The following is a 22,803-nucleotide window of genomic DNA, read 5'->3' on the forward strand; positions in this document are numbered from 1 at the left end:
TGTATGAGCTCACAAAAAAAGCTGTATGAAACTCTGAAGCCCCAGCTCACATTGAGGCACAAATTTAGCAGGAGACAACAATCCTTGCCCCGCAGCGGGGCAGCAGCTAACACCAGCTACTCTGTAACAGCTTGTCTTTTCGAGAAACAGCATTTCCTGGTTGGTCAATTTACTGTCGCCAGCTCTGTAACTACTGTTACAGGTAGCTGTTACAAGCTCGGCCTCTAATTTGGGAGAGAAGGGATAATACCTTCGGAAGCCTGCTGGCACATGGCATTAAATGTCTCTCAAGAAGCCCTAGCTCCCTAGGTTGCCATCAGCAGCCTTAGGCAGATTAGAAAGAGAGGCTGACCATTCTGTTGTTCTGTAAACTGTTTCTTATCTCAAATTGTTATTCCTTTTGCTAAGAGAACCAAAAGCCTTTTGCTGAACTAGGTGAGCAAACATGAAATGGTCACATAAAGCTCCCAGACTATGGCAGGTGACAGAAACCCTTTGCATTTTCTCCCTCCTTACATTCATTACTTCTCCCATATGTGACTTTTTTCTTAGGCAAATAAGTATTTTGCTTGACAGAAACCTGTCTGGAAAAGTGTGTTCATATATGAAAAACTGTCTGGAATGGAAGTGATTTCAACTCTCACTCTTGCCATGAATTCTGCCCCCCCCCTCCAGCCCACTGTTTTCTGATTGATTCAATGTTTTGAATATGGAAATTAGTGACTTTGCTCCACTTTAAATAGCACCATGATAGCACAAAAGAAAAAGAAAGCTAAGCACTCTACTTCATTTGAGAATCATTTTCAGACAGATCTTACCTTTCTAAATAAACTAAGTGGAAGGCATTAGAGGTCAGTTGCTTTCCCTTTTAATGATGAATATAGTTATTTTAGATAGACTAGAAATGGATAAGAATATAAAACCTCCAGGTTCACGGAGAAGGGAACTATTAATTGCCTCCAAAATTATGCTTCTCCAGGGGTCTGATTACTTTAAAACTATTGTTTGGGTGTTTTGCTCACCTTTGTTGCCATCCTTAGTCAACAAGGCACTGTGTTTGATGGACTATTGATTCAGGTACAACAACTCTTGCCTCTATTCTATTCATATGCCTCATGGTATATTAATTGTGTTTAAGAATGTAGATGATTAAAGTCGGATTATTTTTTTCCAAAAAAGCACTGCTCATTCATTGCAAATATTCCATCTTATTCCGTCATTGCAAAGATAGACATTTTCCTCTGTTCAGAGGCCAGGGAAAAACTTATGGAATAAGCTACACTGTAAATTTCATTTTAAGTTAATTGAAACATAAAGTGATAAAATTACAGAATACGTCAACCTCTGTCAAGTCTTTATTGGACATGGGTGAACAAAAATCCATGACACGGTCAAATTTGGGCTATTTTTACTAGAAAGGAGAAAAGAAGCAGATCTCTGATAAGTACAAAGCAACCACTTCCAATACAAATGTTGAAACCCACTTAGAAATCTATGTAGGCTCTTTCCTAAAGTCTTTTCTTGATGATGTGAAAATAACATTTCTTAGGGGTTTTTTTTTTTTTTTGGACACAAGAAAAATTTTAAAAGTGTGTCAGATATCTCACAAAGAAGAATTTTCATTCTTAGAAGTATGGCAAATTAACAAGCAACTGGAAAAACTTTGACTATTAATGGAAAGTTTAGGCAATCTCTAAATGTAGACATCACCATATGTGCACACTGCAATACAAATATACATGTGCTCATTTCTATATACATCCACTTCTGCTCTCTGCTATAAATCAAAGTCAATGCCTGTCTACAAAATGTAAGTCAGGTGAGATTTTTGGCCCACTGCCTCTTTGGGGCATCTCATTCTATTAAATAACCTACTTCTGAGAAACTTAGCTAGACCTTCACTGTTCAGTAACTTATGATTGCCTTTTTAATTAAAAGCTTGAACCTTACTTTAAACTCATTAATCATATTAGATTGGAGTGTTGATATAATGGGCATAGTTCACCCCTCAGACACATTAGCAGAAGTTTTATTGATGTGCAGGGTAAGATGTGTGAGGATTTAAAGATTAAATTTTTCTCCTGGTGTGCTCTGCTTCCACCTGCCTCACCTAATTCCATGCGTGGCACAACCTCCTTTCCTCAGGATTCACTTTCGGTCTGTATGATAACGCTGCGTGAGAGAAGTTAGGCTAACGGGAGAAAAGCAGCAGGACGTGAGCCTCACCTCTGTCTGCTGAGAATCTCTTTGCTTCAAGTCTGATGTCAAACCATCTCCTTAGCTTGGTCACACAGCGCTCGAACTCCTCCTGGTACACCAGAAGCACAAAGCCAGCGTACAACTCCAGCCTCACACCTGCAAGTCCACAAATCTCCGTTACTTACACTGCAACCTTTCTTTATCCGCAATTTGCTGAATAACACATGCTGCATATCTGGATGCTTACTGCTCATCTGTAGCAATCGTGGCTCATTCAGTGAGTGTCCTTTTTCCTCAAAAATCAATAGCAAAACTTCAGGTGATTTCAATAGTAGCAGGACCGGGTCTAACAAGTCTGGCTTTTATAAAAGCTACAAGCCTCAGCCTCTGCTAGTATAAATCAACATAAGTCCCCACTGGAGCTAGGCTAATTTACACCAGAGTAGGATCTGACTTTACATATTCTTTTCTTTTTTTGCTCTGCCTTACTGGCAAGAACCCAACAGCAAAGTTTTTTGTGCATTTGTTTCACTTTGTGTAAGGTCAGCTAAGGTTTTATGTAAAACAGATGTGCAAACTTAAAAATGATTTTTCACGTTGCATTGAAAACCAGTAAAAAGGCAAAAGGGGGAAAATTACTCTTTCTGTTCTTTCAAAGGTTGTTGCAATGACCTTTATTTTACCCAATGCCTCAATTTTAAAAAAGGAAAACAAACCCCTGTTTTTACTACAGTGGAGTTGTTTTCTCTGCTATTCATAGAGGTCTTAAAGAGGATCAGCAAGAAAAAGAAAATTCCCAGTGGTTCATTGGCAGTTTTAAAATGGGAATATAGTGCCCATGTCATAAAATAAGGACTATATTTAAACATCCTTTAACTTATTCTGCTACATTTTTCTTCTCACAAGTCTGTAATTTTGTGGTAACTAATGTTGTGGGGCTGAAACGGTATGCAGACATACAGGTTACCAGCCTGGAAGGGGATATGGCACAACAATTTTAAATAGCCTGTCCTTTTGTTCTTTAAAAAAAAAAAATAAATTACACAAATGGGATTTCATGAGTATAAAACTTTTCATTCTAAGGCACACAAAACAGAAGTTTATAAGGCTTTTGTGGCTGTTCTGATTGCTGAAGCAGGGTGCATTTTATAATGAATCAGTCTCTTTGTCTCTAATTAGGGCTGATATATTTAGATATTTCCATTTGTTTAAATGACTGTAGGCTGCAATATGTTATCCATACTGCTGAGGTATCCCTTAGAGGCCAAAGAGAAAAGCCAAGGAGAAGTCAGTTTGTGCGACCTGCAGACATATCCTGTGCCCTTCCCCTTGAGCCTTGGCTCTGGCTGCTATCTGTAAGGTAAAGACAGACCGGGTGGAGAGAGTCTGAAAAAGAGGTCCAGAGGAGAACAGTGAGGTCGAACAAAGTACTGTAAAACACGATCTGTAAATAATGACTGGACAAGAGGATTGGCAATAAAAAAGAAAGTGATGACAGGAAATGCAAGAATGGTCTTCAAGTTTGTAGCTTGTTATGTATGTTGTTAATGAACAGAACTAAAAATGACAGGACTTGTATTTAGGAGAACTCGTGTTGGGAGAAAAAATGGCAACTGTTAGAGAGAGGGACTCACTGGGACAGCCAGGCTGGTGCCCTTCTGATGCTGCTAACGTCTCTTTAAGGGCAGTTTTGACAAACATTTGGTAGGAGTGACACGGGCACAGTTAATTCTGTCCTGGGCATGGAGAATCGACTAAGCTGACCTCACAACACCTTTCTAGCCTTTCGATTTTATAAGTAAGGTTTAACGCACACATATGTATAGTATCCAGATCATGCACCGGGTTGCAAAAATGTGCGTCTTTATCATGAGAATTTTGTGACTTCAGAGGAGTTTCGAATGGACTAAGGTGCTATCAGGAAGCCTGTCCAGGCCTTGACTTAATCCTGTACATAAAGACCAAAAATAAACTTTTGGTTATGCATATTTAAGTATTTCACATAAGTTTTGAAACTTAAAAAACAATTAAAAGTGTTAGTGAATTACTGACTTATTAAAAAATATTTAATTGCATAATTTTTCAAATATTCCTAATTAATTAATGTATTTTCAAACAAAATGATTATGTTTAACCAGTGCAGACATTCATGTCATTTTTCGTCTGGGACTAGCGATGTGTTATCTTAGCCTGATGAATCAATTGACCATGCATTGATTTGCAATTTAGTGCTAAAAAAAAAAAAAAAAAAAAAAAAAAAACTGCTTAGAGAGAAGTTGAGACAAATTGATAGCATTAGTAAGTGTTTAATTCATTGAACTCTACAGGAAGAGAGGACTCTCAGAATGAAGGAAGCCAAGCTGCCCACGTAACCTGAAACCGGCTTGCTTACAATTACTTGGGGGAAAAGAGGTGGGGAAACCATACATTTGAGCTTCAGGGGCTTTTTCAGTACAGAAATGTGACAGTCATTTAAAACGGAAAAAAAATAATCAAGACAATTTTCATTTTAGTTTACACTCAAACATTTCAGAAGACAAATAGTCTTTAAACTTTCCAAAATGCTTGGGGTACTTCAAAATTAAAATACTTTGATGTACTTAGGCAAATTGAATCCAGGATGCCTCTGCAAGGGCAGGAGAAGTAATAAAGCTGCTGACTGCTTGCAACGGTTAAATGTTTAGTCTACGAGCTTAACAATGGTTCTGGAAACCAAAGCGAGAATGATTTTTATTGCAGATGGCCATGATGGTTTAAGTTAGGAGTGAAGTCGGCACTTTGACATGCTTATGAAACTGAATATTTGATTACTTTCATATAGTACTGAAATAAAGATAACAACTTCAGCCACAAATAATTTGAATGGATGTTTTGGCACTTCATAAAGGAATTAAGATAAGCTGCTTTTTTTTTTTTTTTTTTTTTTTTTTTTAGTGAATTATTGCATCCTGAACTCAGTGTAGCTCTAGCTATCCCAATCTGATATCTGCATTGATTTGAAGACACTGCATTACTAAAGTAGTCCACGGGACTCAGGAGAATGCTATTTTCATGCTACTGTCATGAATTGGCTTTGGTGTGAATCGGTGGGGAAAAGCCTGCGGGCAGGCTTTATCTGCCTTGGAAAGGCAGATACCCTTGAAAGGGCAGATAAAGAACGAATACAAGAAGAGAATATTAGTGAATACTCATAATTATTTTGCCTATGAATTTAAAGAAAGTTTAAAAAAATATGTTAATTTAATTGCTAATTTGGATTTATTGCCTGCCAGCTTAGTATCTCATCATTTAGAAAGAGTTTGCTAAGAGTGAAAAAAGCTCAGCATTACTTACAAGGTTTAAATTTTACAAAAGCAAAGCAATTGCATCATTTCCCGGAACAAACAGAAATAACCAATTTCTTAATCAGGAAGCTAAGAAAACAGACAAACATGAAAGGCCACTCTCTGTTAATTTAAAATCTATTTCTACATATATATATACTGTAAGACTGCAGTTATAGCTATATAGAACTGGTTGTCCCAGGTTGAAAAAAGAGATCTTGTCCTTCCAAAAATCATGAATATCACATTTAAAGACCTTTATTTTTTAAATAATAAACTTTGAGTTCTTTTTGTTTCCCTTTGGCTTTCAAGCTTTTAGCATGCACTTGGGTTACGTTTTCATGCTTTTCTGCTCAGCTAAAAGAAAAAGAAATTAATTTTTTTAAATGATGCCCACGAGTCTCACATAATCACATTACCCAGGGAAATGGGACTTGAGGAAAAATAGCAAATATTGTGAAACTTCTAATAAAAACATGAGAATAACTCATTCTAAAATAGTAGTATGTTATGTGTGTGTTAAAACAGAAGTCCCTACTGATTTTAGGACAACAGAATGTTGCCAGACTAAAAAGAAGCCTTTCTCGGTTGTGCATTTATGAAATCAAACAGGTGCTATGTCTAAAAAGTCTGGAATACTGTTGATACAGAGATTTGTCTGTCAATGAAAACTAGTCTGTGCTCCAGGTACATAATCGTGTTTTATTGATGAGAAACAAATAAAAAAACCTGAAGAGATTCATGGTGAGTAATCATCTGTATCATGCTAGTCTTCAATGAAAAAACACACAGAAGTTATTCCACCTCTAGACCTCCAAAAGAAAGGGAAACATCAGCAAGCAAAGAAAGGATTGGGGATTGAGGGGAGAATATAAGTGGGGAAAAAAAGATGTACAAATCAAACTATGGTGTTGGCAGCATGTGAACCTTCCGGGCTGAGTGCTGCTCACTGAAAAAATAATCCTGTCTAGTGAATTACATCAGTTCAGGATTTCTGTCTTAATTACTCACACCAGATTAAATAACAATTTATGCTGCTGAGGTTGGTAATGTAACAAACAAATAAATAAAAGAGGAATTCCTTAAAAGAAGAAAGATGAAACATTATTATATGACTCCTCAGAATATTAAATTACTGCATACCTTTAGTTCGTGATGTTTGTAAGTATCTCAACTCTCTACAGTCTAACGTTTATCCAACTGGTAGTTGTTTGCAATGGTTGGTTTCTTTTGGTCTGATCTTGGCTCAAACACATGAGGAGCTGCTGTCATTAAACATGATGAAGATTCTTTTCTGCTCCCAGAGACTGAAATGACTGACGAAGCAGGTCACAGAAAGTTTGGTTGCCAGCTGAAGGAAGCAGAAGACACCACTCCTACACCAATGGGACTGAAGCGTTAGAAAGCAGCCACGTAATTCAGCATGACATATTTCCTCCAAACAGTACGTATTTGAAAGCCTTTGATTCAGGTTCAAATACAGTTAACAACATTTTCCATATCCTCCAGTTTTCTTGAGTAGAAGACTAAAGAGCAACATAAAGGTTCTGACAAAAAGTAATTATGTACCAAAGGCCTTGAGGGGTCCTCTCTGTATTCACTCAATGACAGCCAATTCCAGCGAGGGAGCATTACCTCCCCACATACTTTACCAAGCCTTTACTTCAGAAGGCATCCTACTTCAGATTACAAACCATTTACACCCTAACACACAGTACATATAGGTGTGCCTTTATTCTATCGGGTACCAATTTCAAGCAAGGCTCACAGCCAAACACTAAACAAATGCAGTTATTCCATACAATCAAGGGGTGGGACGTGATCTAACCACATACACATAGGATTAGTTTGTCTCTGAAACTTAAGCTAATGCTGCTGCTTTGTGTTGAGGTGACTTTCTGATCATGCAGAAGTTACTCCTTAAGCAATCCCATTCCCCACTGGTTTGGTGAACTTGACCTACCCACTGGAGGCTGTGATTATTGATCTTGGGGCTTTTCGTTCCCAGGCATTTTTCAATATCCCTGTAGACTAGAGGGCTCCACTTCTGCACCAGATCATTTCAAGACCTTTAGGACACATTGAAATTTTGGCCTATAAAACAGCTGGAATAGAACCAATCCAAATGACTGATGTGGATCAAGGGACAACAAGGCTAGGGACAGCCAAAGTGAATGTTTAGAGAGTCTTTCGGTTGTACGTCATTAGCAACAGATTGTCCTGAATGCAGAAAAACTGGTTAAATTTCTAATGTGAACCCCACCTCATCTGACTAAATAATTCCCTTATTGTCTACTTCCAAGATATTTCTAAGATTCCGTTCCGGGAATTGAAACTGACAGCTCCGCTTTCAAATCAGTACTTACAGGCATATAAGAACATTTTCTCTAGACCTAAGGCTTGATTGCAAACTGCCTTGCAGTTTAAACTGATTGCGGTTGTCCAGATTTGATCCCTTTTTAAATATGACAGGTGGCCTAATTCTAATTTCTTTGACAAAAGTGCAAAGTCAGACCGAGCCCAAGAACTGCATCGTAGCTGTTCTGGATTTAACCAATGTCACCAAGATTTAAAGAATGGTCTTTTACATTGTTGTGCTATGGGAAGCCTAGTGTTACCAGCTATTCGAAATAATCGTGGTTTTATTGAACAGAAATACAACAGCCAAGGAGCTGACTTTTATGTTTTAGCCACTGCTCAATGTTAAAAATGAATCACAACTGAGTGATGTTTGCAGCTCACCCCGTATCAGCAATTTTAATGTGGAGCTAAGAAATGCTACAGTTTGTACAGGGCTATTAGAAAAAGCAGGGAGCCTTTGTACAACTTTTCGGCTAAGTCATTTGCTCGATGACAGCTGCTTTGGCAATTACCCCTTCTCCTGACCTGATGGTCTACCACAGTATGCTTCAGAGATCTCTGGGAAGGGAGACTATTACACCTAATGTGTCTGGACAAGTCCAGCATGCGTGCAAATTAATAAGAATGGCATATTCTATTCTATGTTTTCCTTTACAAATGTTGTCCTACATTTATGCAACCTGCACATCTGCTTACCTGCTCTAACTAATGATAATGGATCTAGCAGGATGTGGGGAACAAAATATTCCCTCAAGTGTGGGGGGGATGGATTTCTCCTTCCTCTACTGAAAGGTAGGAACCTCAACCAACTTCTTAAAACGGAGGACAGATTTCTTATTAAATTCTCCTCTTTGGACACAGGAGGAACAAACATTCACCTGGCCATGAATGTAACCCATGAAAGGATCTGGGAGCTGGGAAGAGCACTGCAGGTTATCCTTTGCATGTGAGAAGAAAATTTCTGATTTATCATAAAATGAAGATGCACTTTTGCCTCTAGTATTAAAATATAAAATAAACACAATGAATATGAAACAGCTTATGGCAACAGGTGCATGGTATGCTTCGTAGTGTCAGTTAGGTCTGTCAGTGAGGGCAGACCTTGGCTTCATTTCATCTTCTAACATTACATTTCTATTTCTAAAGTAGTCTTTGGATATTTTTTAGCTAAACTACATGAAGCAAAAGAAGAAAAGGTGCTGCAATACAGTGCTGCATAAAAAAAAAAAAGATTCAAATGCTTCTGCTATCATGTTTCAGTGACATTTATGAATAAATGAATATTTGTATTGAGAAAAGTTCCTATATTACGTTGTTTGTGCATCTCATTATATGAGCATTTTATAGTTTTCTAACAGTCACATTGAGGCAAAAAGCACCTGTATTAGTGACCAGATTTATAGCCCAGTCCCTGACTGCAAACACAGTGTACATGTTTTCTCCCTGAAAAGCAAATTCCCTCTTTTTTTCCTGAGCACAAATGGCATAAGCACAGAACAACTGGCGCTCAGCAGCATAGTAGCAGCAAGATGCAGGTGTTGTAAGACAGCAAACGTACATAAAGCAGAATCTCCACAGAAAGGCAATATTGCCAGGGAGGCTTGTGATGTTGCTTATCAATCAGCTGTACGTTCAGGAGCATTGCAGAACTTGGAGTGTCACCCTAGAAGCTGTCAGGACCCTTTTGTAGAGGGTTCAACTCCACTAAATTTTGATAGTGCGAACAGAAATAAAATGTTTCTGCTTTTCCACATTTTTGGCAGCGCACATTGTAAAGCCTGGAGTGCTGGCAGCCATGTGACATGCTCAGAAAAAGTAGTAGAATCCTACACATACTTGCATAAGTTCCTGCTAAATCTTTACATATATGTTAAACCTTTACATACCTCATGCAGGTATTCCAAAAAAGCACCTTCTTTTCTGTTTTCTGTCCAGTACAGCGACACCTAATTTCTTAAAAGTGAAGGAAGGAGAACAAATCCAAATAGAATATTATTTCTTTCTTTCTGTGATACCATTCCTTTTATGGGGGAAAAGACATTACCCGTGTTGATCTCTGTCTATCAGCTAATGCTAGATTTGATGATACTTCTCATCAAAATTTTAGCATTTATTAACTTTACATAGAAGATATCTGACTTGTAGATTATTAAATTATCCTGTAAAACACAACTGATTTAATTGTATTACCTTTACTTCAACTGTACAGTATTTCACAGCCTGTGAAGAAGCCTTTTGCACAAGTCACAAGGTAAAGATGCTGTAATGTTTTTAAGAGCCTCTTCCAATCATTGCTGTATGTACGAAAGGACAAGTATTCCTGTACAGCACTGAGTACCAGAATATAGATTGCACGAAGACAGTGGGTCTATGCACGCTGGTATGCACATGTCTGTGAGGACAATAGAGTTTTCATAAGTTCATTACTGGTGCTTAGTAATTTAATAGTAACGTCACTTTGAAATTCCCAAGATTTCTGTCGTCAGCTACACAGACCTCTTGCTGTAACTTCAAATATTTGGAGCAATGCTGCATTTCCTGTCAGACGAAACAACAAGTATTGACTATTAAGAAGCTGTTGAATATTTCAGTACTTCTGAAATAGGAACTCCACAGCTTATAGGATCGGAGCTACTGTTTGGAATTTGCTGTCAGATACAAAGGGATTGTTCTAATATGTTTGGTATTACAGTCAGTAATCCTCTTCTGATTTCTGTGAATATGTCACAAGCTAGTGAAATAAAACTATGGGATGTTGGTTTACGATCAATGTCATAATAAATTCCCAAATAAGGTTTTTCTTAAACCCAATTTAGCCTACGAATAACTGCTTGAGGAATGCTTTCTGGAATCTAACCTATTATGACTTGGGCCAATTTTCACAGGAAAAATATTCGAAACAGTATCTCAGCACTAAACCTTTAGGCGCGGATTCAGAATATACTTACTCTTTTTAGTATGTATAGGATATTTTTAGCTTAGTGCATTAATAGAACAACACAGTAAAAGAGGATTATGAGTTTTATTCTGACAAATCCTGGATATTTTGCTCAAAATTTATAGGATGTTTGGAAAAGAGCATTTTGATTTTCTAATTCTACTTTTTGTGGAGAAACACGAGGTCCATTTTGGATTTTATTTACCTTAATAATAATATTAACAATAACAATCAAAACAATGGTTTAACTTTAGCAGCCCAAAATCATGTTAAAGTCCCAAAATAAACCTTGCCTTTCATGAAAATTTATATCCAATAAAGTCAATGGTGTTGCAAAAACATAAAACTGAAGTTTTAGAGAAAAAGCAAGAAGGAAGAGTTTTTAGTCTACTTTATAAACAGCTCTGGATGATGCCCAGTTGACACGCTGGAGTAAAAGGCTTGGGATGCTTTGGTAGAAATATAGTTTTGGCTTGCAACTCATGCTCTGGTCTTGTACATCTACTACAGAGTACCAGAAATTTCATTTCAGAGAGACATTAAAGGTTTTTTGAAATATCCCCTTTACCTGAAACAAAGTAATACCAGAAAACAAGAATTTCCTTGCAAAAGGAAATTCTAAGAAATAAAAAATGCATTTTGACCAAATTAAACCATTTAATTTCAAGTTAGGTTGCTCCCACTGCACACGACTCTAGGAAATTCTAAACCATTGAAACACACAATCATCTTGAAATAGTAAAAAAAATAAAATTAGTTTTTCCTTTTCAAATGCAAACTTCTGATGTCATTAGACTATTTGATCAAAATAAACTTTACTCAGAGGTCACACCTCACTATGCTGCTGTGAATCTTGGACAAATTACTGATTTTTGTGATGAAAATAAGTTCATATGGAAAATTTCTGACTAGGGCCACTGAGCTGCCACTTCTTTTTACTTTTGTTTGGCAGATGAGCATTGGGTATCTGTAGTTTAGTCCTCAGGTCTTTCACTTCCCACATAACATTACTCTAAGTGGTTTTTCCTTATTACAGCTAAAGTTTAAACCTTACTTTGAGGGGCCTTTCTTTCTTAGCATTATGAAATATGTCCCACCTCGATTAATAGGTCACAAAGACTTTAGGGATTGGACAGACAGGAGTGGTAGCAGCAGCAGCAATTGGTATCTCGGTATTAGTGGGAGGATAAGGTCAGGCGAAAACATAAAACATGTATAAATATCTGACATAAAGAGGCAACACAGAGTACAGAAGATGACAATAATTCCTTAGTGAAGTGGATCTTGAAGCGTGAGCTTGGTAGTGAGGCATAGTATGTGGTAAGGAGAGGAAATTAAATTTTACTTTTAAATTTTCAATCATGTATCTTTTAAAGAGATTTACTGATAAGTTGGGTATTAACTTAAATAAAACATGGTACTAGATGGCCTTTTAAATGACAGACTTTCACAGACCCATATTTTAATGTGCCATGTCCCGGGATAATACAGTATATCAGCGTTTCCCACATTATTTCACAGCACAGATCATCTTTTAAGTGAAACAGCACGTTGTCGGACCTTTGAATGATTTTCCTATTCACAGCTGCCCAACACCCCTTTAGCAATCAAGCAATGAGTGCATGTGTACACACCCACCCCCACACACACACTAGTGGCCACAATAAAAGAAATCTACTCTTTTTCCCCTGCAAATACAAGGAGTTTTAATCTGCTTTAGGTTCTTACTTCAGGTTCCCAGAGCTTTTGCCTGCAACAGGGCTTTGAGCAGATTATTACCTGTGAAGCATCATCCCCATGCTGCAGATGCAGATGCTTTCTGTGGCAACATCAGGCATTTAAGGACTTAGGTGCTCATTTCCACAATCACTTAATGATTTCTGTGGTTCCCAGGATGGGGCAGAGCAGCAGTTTGGGCGGTGTTCCCGGGTGCTGAGCAGCAGACATCAGCTCTTGCTCAGTGGCAGGCTGAGAGCCACTGCGGGGGTCCGGACCCAGTGACCATTCACCAACAGTTCCAAAAGCAAATGTATACTCCGTTCTTGTTCTGTTTCAAACATGTAATTCAATGTAGCAATTAATTACTTACTTCTCAAAGTAATTAATTACTAACTGCTAAGGAATTATTGCAATGCTGGATGTAGAAGTAATAAAATTACTTAAGGGTTTTAGAAAATTCTTCAAGAAAGCAATTATTCCTAGTTGTAGTCAAAATTATTTGTTATATTAATTACCAGTAATCTCTGCCTAGACATAATTACATTGAAAGCAATTTTATAATGGTGCAATATAATTATGTCATTAATAAGAAAAACAACATATTATTTTACTTTAATTTGACATATTATATGTTTAAGAGCGTGCCAATTAAAGAACAAAGCATTGAATTAAAGCACAAAGTGCACAAAGTTTTGGGATAATTTCTCACACCAATAGCATGTTAAGGCAGATCTTAAAATCTGCAGGTTCTTGTTAAGCGCTTATAAATATGAACCGAATGTCAGTTTTCAATAAAATTCCATTTCAGAGTTCAGTTCCTTACTCTCCAACAATTCTAAACTCTTGTGCAATTTCTACTTAACCAAATTCTTGGGGAATTTATCTTTCAGAGACACCCATGTTCATCTCAATAAGAGTGATCCGACGAACTAAACAATTTTTAATTGATTATTTGTTACTTTTCTGCTAGCATTAATCTCAGTCAGGCCCATTTCAGCATAACATAAGCACAAGTTTAGCAATAAACAAACATTCGAGGTATCCCAATCAAGTCTATTTCTTCAGTCTTACTTTCCCCCCTGTATTTTTTCATAAGTCCTAATATCATGCTGGACAATAAATGCCCAAGGGGTTTTCCAAATTTAAGCACAAATTAGCCAGGAAAAAAAGGTAATTTTGGAGTACAATCATAAAATGTTAACTAGTGATACAGAATGTTTCTCTTTGAAACAACCAAAGAAAAGAGTTCCTGATTTTTAATAAAATGGAAGTATATATATCATAAAGAAAAAATATTTTACTGAAAACTTTTTGGTGGGGGGGCAGTATGTGAAACACATTTTCAAATTAGGTACACTTTAAGCAGTGAATAATATTCCTGATGAGTACTTACATATTGATTAGACAAAGACAAAGCTATTGGTCTTTTTACATGGTTTTTGGTATACTATGGGTTTTTATTCTACAGAATATCGTCAATAATTGGATAATTTCATAAGCGCAAAACAAAACCACAATAGAAAGATTAGTTAGATAGTTTTTTCCACCTATAATAGTGCTAGTTTTATGAGAATTCACTGGTAAGAACTGTGAAATAAAAACTATATGTTTTTTTAAGGAACTAGCTTTTGTTTGTATCGTCGTAGTACTGCAATTCCTTACCGGAGTGTTTTGACAGAAGCTGTAGCTCTTCTGCTGAGGAAGGGAACAATAACCTATGACTACTGAGAGTCCACGCCAGGAGCTCTCACTTGCTATTTCCACACTAGTTTTTAAGGCAATCATACCAAGCTGGATGGGAGGAAAGAACCCGGCGGTGTGGCCTGCAGAGGAGACAAAAAGCCTTGTATCTGAAGAGGGAGAGAGGCTGGGGTGTACCTGGAGGTGGAGGCATTCTGCAGGACTTCTGTGGCAACAGGCGCTGGAGGTAGCCAGGTTGTTCCCAGACCCATTCCTCAACGGCCCTGTGGACAAGAGCATTTTGCTGCCTGCTTTAATCTGACTCACTGGTAGTAAGTTTTTCTTAGTGTTTGCCAGCATCTCATAAAGGCTGATCTTTCTGTACTCTTTGCCTTACAAAGGAAGGGTGTGAATTTGCTTTTGTGCAGATCAAGATGTATCCCTTCAGTGATGAGAATACATGGTTTTAATCTGTAAAATGTTTCATCATCTTTTCAAAGGAGTGGTATGCGTAGAATAAATTAACGTAATCTCCCTTTTTCCAAAAACTTTATGTTTAAAATAAATATTTCCTGTGACTGCTAAAGCATCTGGTACAGCTGAAGATAAAAAATAGTGTAGATACTAAATAAAATTTTAGGAAAATTCCACCTGAGGAAATTCTTTCTAGATATCTGAATTTCTAAAATGCACTTTATGTTCCTACTGTCAAATATTTGCCAAAAAAAAAAAAAAAATCAGAATTCTGCACATATTTGGCTTAGCTCCTCCAACTTATTCACTGTAGTAGTCCTCATGAGAGGCGTAACCTACTTTTACTAGAATCTGAGGCAAATTTCTCATTCAGGAGCCTGAAAATAATTTTCATTTCAGTATTGAAACAAAAAACCCCACTCTCTAATTGTTTTTAGTCAGCTTGTGGCTTTCAAAGTGAATAGCTCATTTTTGTACATGATTAAGATTTTTATGGGAAATGAGTACCATTTGCTTTCTAAGCAACCTTTAAATGATAAGTCACATGGTAAAAATGGAGTCCATTTATGGAACATTTCAGATTTTGATTTTTTCCCCTCATATTTTGTACTAATATGACCCTTTTCAATCAATTTCTAAAATAAAAAAAACAACTTTCATGTGGCTTTTTTCCCCACCTATTTATTTTAGGTCAAAACTCTTACTGTCCTGGACCATGAGTATTATGCAAACTAAAAATGCCATATTAAAACTGTAGTTTTAATCCCAAGCCATGGGTTGCACCATAATTTATTGTACTAAAATTATAGTAACGAATAGCAGCGATGATGTAACACTGTATTTCAACATGTTTTACAGCACCACAATGTTATTCTAGTGATTATACTGTAGTTGGAATAAATATTACTAAATTTGAGACAGATTTATTGTGGTTTTAGACTTTCTTCTGCCTGGTCCAGGAAACAGAGGATTTACGCAGTAACTCTTATTAACATTAATGAGCATTAATTGCTTATCTCCCGTGTGTACCATGAGGAGTTTCTATCCCTCTGGCTGTCCTGTATGTTAGCACCTTTTAAGGTTTGATTTGGGACTAGATTGTCCCTCCAGTTTCAGCACTGCGTAAAAGGAGGCACCAAGCCAGAAAAACATTTCAATCCTTTACAAATTCTTCCCTTCATCTCTATTGCTCTTGAGAAATCATTCGCTGCCAGCCGTTTGGGAAAGGGGACCCAGGCCAAACCACGTGCAGCCTTTCTGCAGACACTGTACTCTCCTGTGTGAATAAGGGCAAACTGCACTGGCAGGTCAAATCCGACCCAGCCTTTCTGCCCCTCATTCCAGATGCAGTGAGCAAGGACTTGAGGAGACAAAGAATCTCATTTTGCCTTATTGTTATAAAATGGCAGGTTACGGTCTGATTCCTCATTATATATTCTGCAAAATTATATTCTCATGTTAGGGACAAATAGATTGTTACCAGAAAAATTTGAAGGTCTGTTGGAAACAAATTCAAACCAGACATTTTTGGTGAGATCTGAACTGTCGAAGAAACGTGTAGTATCCTCTTGACTGGTCACTGATTCCCACAATTCTTACAGTCACAGAAATGACATGATGATATTGAGGAAAACCATTTATGGTATTTTCAGCTAGCCCCAAAAGAGCGGGGGAAAATCAAATTCCCAAGAGAATCTAGTCTTACATCAGCAGCCCAGTTCTGCAGAATAGTATGGCTCTGGGTGTTCAAGTCATGAGGTTTCCAAAAAGCATTTGAATTTCTGACCTGCCTGTCAGTATCTCTAATGAAGAAAAGGTTAATTCCTGCTTTCATCTGTACCACTGCATTCCATTGAGTTCAATGATCCTGGCCTGGAATAACTGATTTTCATTACAGTACTATTGAATTACAGGAACGGCTGTTTCTGGTCCTATGCAAAATTTCCTTCCACATTATAAAATCAGTGTCTAACTTTTGTTCCTGTATTTAAATTTTTTATCATTTTTAACACCTTCAGAAAATAATATCTTTTAAATACAGTCCCCTGTAAACCTGATCTGTGATTAGATGGGTTATCCTTTACCTTGTGCACTAGCCAGAATCTCATAGACCAAGTGGCTGATAAGAATGAGTAGAAAGTGGGTGATATTTCTCCATTACGAGTTAAATGTTCCAGTGCTTTGGGGCAACAGAAAGGGAAAAAATATGGGAAACAGCTCCAGTTTTTCAATTTGGAACTTGCTTTGCTGTAATTTTGAGACATGGTCTAAAGCACAGGTAATTGATCATAATGAAAAAAATGCATTAATGAAAGTAATTGACAAAAGCCAGTCCACCTGTCAAAGAAGAGAAACCTTGAAAAGAAACGGCAGGCTTTTGAAGGTCAAGGCTCAGTGTGGTGTAATCCCTACCATCTGTGTTCAGGCTGGTGCTATTCTCAGACTGTCATATGCACTCTCTTCTTTGAAAATAATAGACAAGGGAAAAAAAGCTTACCCGACAGGGAGCCTAAATGTAGTTAGCTTTATAGAAAATGAAAAAGCACCACTGTATAAACTTAAGATGACCCTTAATTTTCCTTCCCCTTGACCTACACACGTCCCCAATCGGTTTCAGAGCTCTAGTGGCACTGGGAATGAAAATAACTGAGCGACCAATAAAATGTAACAGTATAACAGCAAGTTGGAATAGTAGGCAACCATACCCAATGCAATCAGTCAAGCATGGTATTGCCCTGCAAACACACTAAAGTGATCAAGAAGTTTCATGTTTTCCTGCAGCGTTTGAAGGGAGCCTCGTTCCTCACTTGAACCTACAAAAAGCTGTGGGCAGACTCCTGTGCCCATGCCAGAATTACAATCCTCAAAAGACTTGCTTGACCGCCACCCATCGTTGCGTGGCCCTTTTGGGTGTTCAAGATGTCCTGCTCCCTAAAGCTGTGCTTCTAGCCATTTTCAGACAGCATGGAGAAGCTTGACACTTACGCTTGCTTGACCGGTCCTATGGGATTCAGTGACTGCGTACACATTCTTGTGCTGGATCCAGAAAGCACCGTTAGACACATAACTCTCAGAAAATACCCACTGGCTCACAGTCCATATGCACATAGGTAGAACAGGCACCTTCGATATCCAGCACTCTAATGGAGTTACTATTCAGAATAGGGAAAGCTGGGTTCAGTGCCCTGTGTTTTCTGAACACTAACCACCAGATAACAGAGCAATTAGCTTCCTTAATACTTGGCTTTGTTTGTTGCTTGGTCATCTTCAAAAATTTGAGTGAGAGTCTTCTTCACCCACGAAATACTGTAGCTTGCTGATCAGGTCACTTTGTGTGGTCTGGAGTTCAAATCCCTCAGGCAGAGGAGGAAATTAAATTCAGGTTTCCCACACACTGACAGGATATATTCATCACGGAGTTGTTGTACTAAATAAAGGCATTAGCTCCTCCATGGCAGTTGTGCTTTGAAAGAAAAGGTTTAGAAATCCAACTCTGGAAGCCGGAATGGGAATTTCAAGTGTCGTATCCAAACATAAAGTCCTGATGAGGGACAACATTTAAGACACAAGCTTGTTCTTAGTATATCAAGTCAAAAGCAGAAGAAGCTGCATGCTTACTTTTTTGGTTCTTATTGCTCTGCGTTCAAATATCCTCACGCATCCCTCAGGGACCCTGTTCTGGAAGATGTTCCTTCCAGAAGGTGGACAGGTATCTGCAGTTTTAGTGATCTGTCATTTGATCTCACACAGGCCCTTTAGGTTCCTTTGCTGCTCTAATCCCAAGGTTATTTTGGACAGAAAACTCAAGAACATGAAAGATTTTAAAAAACATTTTAAAAAATCCCAAACTTTGTAATTTACTTTCAAAATACAGTGGATGCATGGAGTCAGTAGGCTGTCACTATCTTGCAGACTTTTTTGTTTTAGACAGACTTTTTTTCTATGAAGAAGGTTCATCTATTAAAATAATGATAAAGATTTTTTTATAGAGCCTTTTAGTCCAGAGCACTAGACCTATGAAACTACAAAGCATAACCAAACAGATCCCCCAGAAGTCATGTTGCATTCACTTTGTGGGAAGTGGTGTATATAAAAAACTTGCTATTTCTATTATTTTTAAGTGACAAAATCCAGGATAGCGTATTTAAACAGTGGGTATAAAAATATATAAGTTATATATATTTCTTGCTTCTAAAAAAAATAAATAAATTAAAACTTCCGCCTCCATGCACAAAACCAGAACACACTACATAAAACATCCCTCTGTTAAGTGCAGATTCCTGGGAAAACAGCACAATAAAAATAACTTATAAAAAAAATAATAGTGTTCCACAAATGTCTAATTAAAAAGGTTCTCCACCTCTTTGGAAGAAACATTTTATTTGCTCTCATTAAGCTGACCTAACCACTGTGCTGCACCCTTCCCTGCCTGTATGATGTAATCAACACAGCCCATGAAAATAGAATACAGGAGGAAAAGAATCATGTGCGCTCTCTCTGAGCTGTAACTGTCCATCTTTCTAGATGCATGAACACTTTTAAGCTTATGCTCCAATTAATGATTCAAAAGACAAGCTGTTAACACAGTATCAATTGTCAAAGTTCAGGTATAACTCTAGAGTATAAGGAGAAGTTCAGAACTGGATCTAAACTGAAAAGTGCTTACAGAGAAACTTCACTAATACCTTTTGTTTTTATTCATACTCACTCAAAATAAACATTCATCTCTCTATTTTTTGAACCACGATCTGAAGATGCACCCTCTGCTAATGGAATAAAACGCTAATGAATCATCTTGCTCAACGCAAGAAGACAATCCTTCCTCTCATTTGCAGTAATTAGTTTTTTCAATTCATTCCATTTCTTTATCTTTTTCTCTGTAGCACATGTCTCATTATGTTGTTTGCTTGTACTGAAGACGTATATGCCAGGTAAAAGAAAATTAGGGAATTTGAAGCTGCATTAACACATAGGAATACATTTGAAGAACAGTTCACCACTGCTTCTTTGGACAGCCGTGGAGGATCTCATTTCCAAAGCTATGCTAGATCATGGCACCTTTGACAAAATTAGAAGTTGGTACAAAAAGCAAGAAGTATTAACATGTAAAGAAATGCTATTTGCTGTGGTACTCACTGAACAGGAATATGGGAGAAGAGACATGACAAAACTAGTGTGAGACTAGATTGAAATACCTTCATTTATATTAATTAAAGTTGTATAAAGGAATTAAAGCTTCTAAAAATAAATAAAGAAATATTCCAAGAAAATCGCATCTTCAGACTTACCTTTACTGATAAGAATTAAAATAAAAGAAAAAAAATACAAGTAAAATTGAAATCTAAAATTGAGATGGAAATGCAATGAAGCCTGGGTATTCCGACACTGTTGTGTCCAGTGGCAAAAAAACTAAAAGACACAGAGAAAAAGAAATGAGGAAGGAAAACTTAAAACCCAACAAAGTTTTTATTAAAATGCAGAAAAAAAAAAATCCTGCAAAAGTCTTATTTTGAGATTTCCAAAGAGTTTAGTATTTTATGCACTGTCTTGCCAATCTTATGGAGCACCTGAAAAAATAAAGTGTGAAAGAAGGAAAAACACTCACGGGGGAGCATTTCTATGCAGAACGAGTGAAAGAAACCAGATCAAAAATTAAGCTTACTAAGACAATAAAGATTTTGATCTGCGATGAAGCTCATCATCCTTTGGGAAGAAAATCTGACATTGGTTGGGAACAGCACTCTCAGCTAACAATTCTGTGCAGTTTATGTCAACATGTTTTTTTTTTTTGTTATCCTTGGGGAAATATTTTTTTTCTCCTACAAAAAGTGTCATCTCTGGTCAATATGCAGTAGGTGCAAAAATTGTACATAACAGCATTATTGATATGTTGCTAGTACTATCTCATATATTTTAATTAACTTTACAGGAAAGAGAAAGAGCTAGCTTTTTGTCTCTCTTATTTTTTGAAATAAAACATTTTACAAAACGAGCTAGCTTCTCAAGGGGTAAAGATCATTCTACACCATGTGCACAGGGGCAGGAGACGTTCTGAAGTATCACTTCTACATTTCAATTTGTCACTATTGGTTTGGCTCTCAAGTCCCTTTTGCTTTTTTTCAAAGCCACTGGAGAGCAGGCAGGAGTCATGAGAGACGGCACTTGCTGAGAAGGACTGCACAGACCCGTGCTCGGGCTGACAAGCTGGCAGTAGATATCTTTCATTCAGTACATCTCTATAAATTGCACAAAAAATGCCTGGGGAGCCTTGGTAATGAATACATCAACTTTTACCCTGCTCTGTAAAAACAGCTATAAGGAAATGATTTCTATGCTACAGAGGGGGTACACAGGCTAAAAAGAAAACACAACACTTGCCAGAAAAATAAATGCCCTGCTCCATCAGTGAGATAAAGGAGAAAGATAAAGTGCTCTGTTTATGCTACGCCATTAGAGTTTAAGTAGACTATATACCCTTCCCCTTCTGACTGGGGGGGGGCAAACATCATCAGCACAGGTACATACAGTTTCTAGTCTTCCATGTGATGCTGCTCACCACTCAAGTGGAAACTGATTCAGGGTGTTCTTTCACTTAAGAAGAAAAGCTAGGAGAAAAAAAAAAAGAGAATAAAACTGTCATATGATATGTTGTTACCGGTCGTAGTTAGAATCTTAATTTGCAAAACATAGAATACAAAAATAGAGGATATTATAGGAAATCTCAGCAGGGAATGGGTCTCAATTTTTTTTCCTAATATGTAAAGAAGTGAACAGATGAGACCCAGTAAGAGAAAAGAGGAAGAGAGAAAAATAATCCAAACATTCCCAAAAAGGGTGCTCTGGTATTTTGAGCTTCACTTGTATAAGAGGCTTCCCAACTTCTCTGTTCATGTTATGGACTATTGATTTCACTGTCCCATTTTAGCGAACCAAAGTTTGGCCCTGTTCCTGCAGAGGCCAACAGTATGTGGAGCCCACTGCCATAAGGAAGAGCTGCTGCTCCCAGAAATCCCTGGTTCCGGTTAGTGCTTCCATCTGATGGCAGGAAGGATGGCAGTGCCTGAGCAGCCTGTGGTCCCCCCCTTGCTTATCCTTTGGCAGGTGCCAGTTCAACCTCTGCAATTCTGTGTTAAACTCTGCTGTTCCTGGAGTCTGGAGGAACCAGAAATGGGTGCTGTTGGGACAGTTGGGAAAAAGCAGGAGTTTCGTGCATTTCACTCTCCGGATTCTCACGCTTCTCTGCTAAAGTCCAGTTCTTAACTAGCCATAGCTGAACTGAGAACAAAAATAACCACGTAGCCTATGATTGAGTTTTGATAGAAACAGCTTTCTGAGTTATTTTCACCAGTTAGACTTCTTGTACAGATCTATGCAACAGAAATAGCAGAAGCGTCTGAGATGGGGAATTGCGTGTCCCGTTGGCCGACCGGGCTGGATGGGCTGCTCCATTGTACATATTTATGGATCTGAGTTGAACCCTCAGGGTAAAAGTGAACAAAGAATAGACTGTTTTTCTCCTAAAGCATCTGGGTGTCAGCCTTATTTTGCCAGCAACCGTGGTGTTTATGGGCATGTTTTACTGGAAACCTGCTGCTTCTCACAACGTTTCCTGAGTGACTGTCTTAGTAAAACTGCATCTGGAAATGACAAGCACACAGCTGTAAATCTGAAAAACAGTGTGCAGCCCTAATAGCTAGCAGCCACAGCACGGCTGTCCTGCTGAACATTGAAAAGCTTTACAAAGACAAAAGCAGAGCAATGAATATGTTTCTGAGTGCTCTGTGATCACATTACACCTCTCCCTCTTCAAAGATATTTTTTTTTGTAGACATAGAAGGGACCATCAGTGCTCTTTGAGTTAATGCTTTAGGCAGGTAACCTATTATTGCTTACCTGCCTAAGACACCCAAAATTTCTACCCTGTACCTGCCTACCTTCCAAACCAACGGCTAGCAGTCTAGTATACCCTTTTTTCTTTTTCACCTGAATTGGATCTATGACAAGAACAAGGCCATGAAAATGAGCCAACTTTTAGAAAAACAAATTGTCATTACTCTGGTGTGCACCATTTTGTGTAATGCAGGACGTGTTCACAAAATTGTATCACCA

Source organism: Larus michahellis, chromosome 6, assembly GCF_964199755.1.
Source record: "Larus michahellis chromosome 6, bLarMic1.1, whole genome shotgun sequence".
NCBI lineage: Eukaryota > Metazoa > Chordata > Aves > Charadriiformes > Laridae > Larus > Larus michahellis.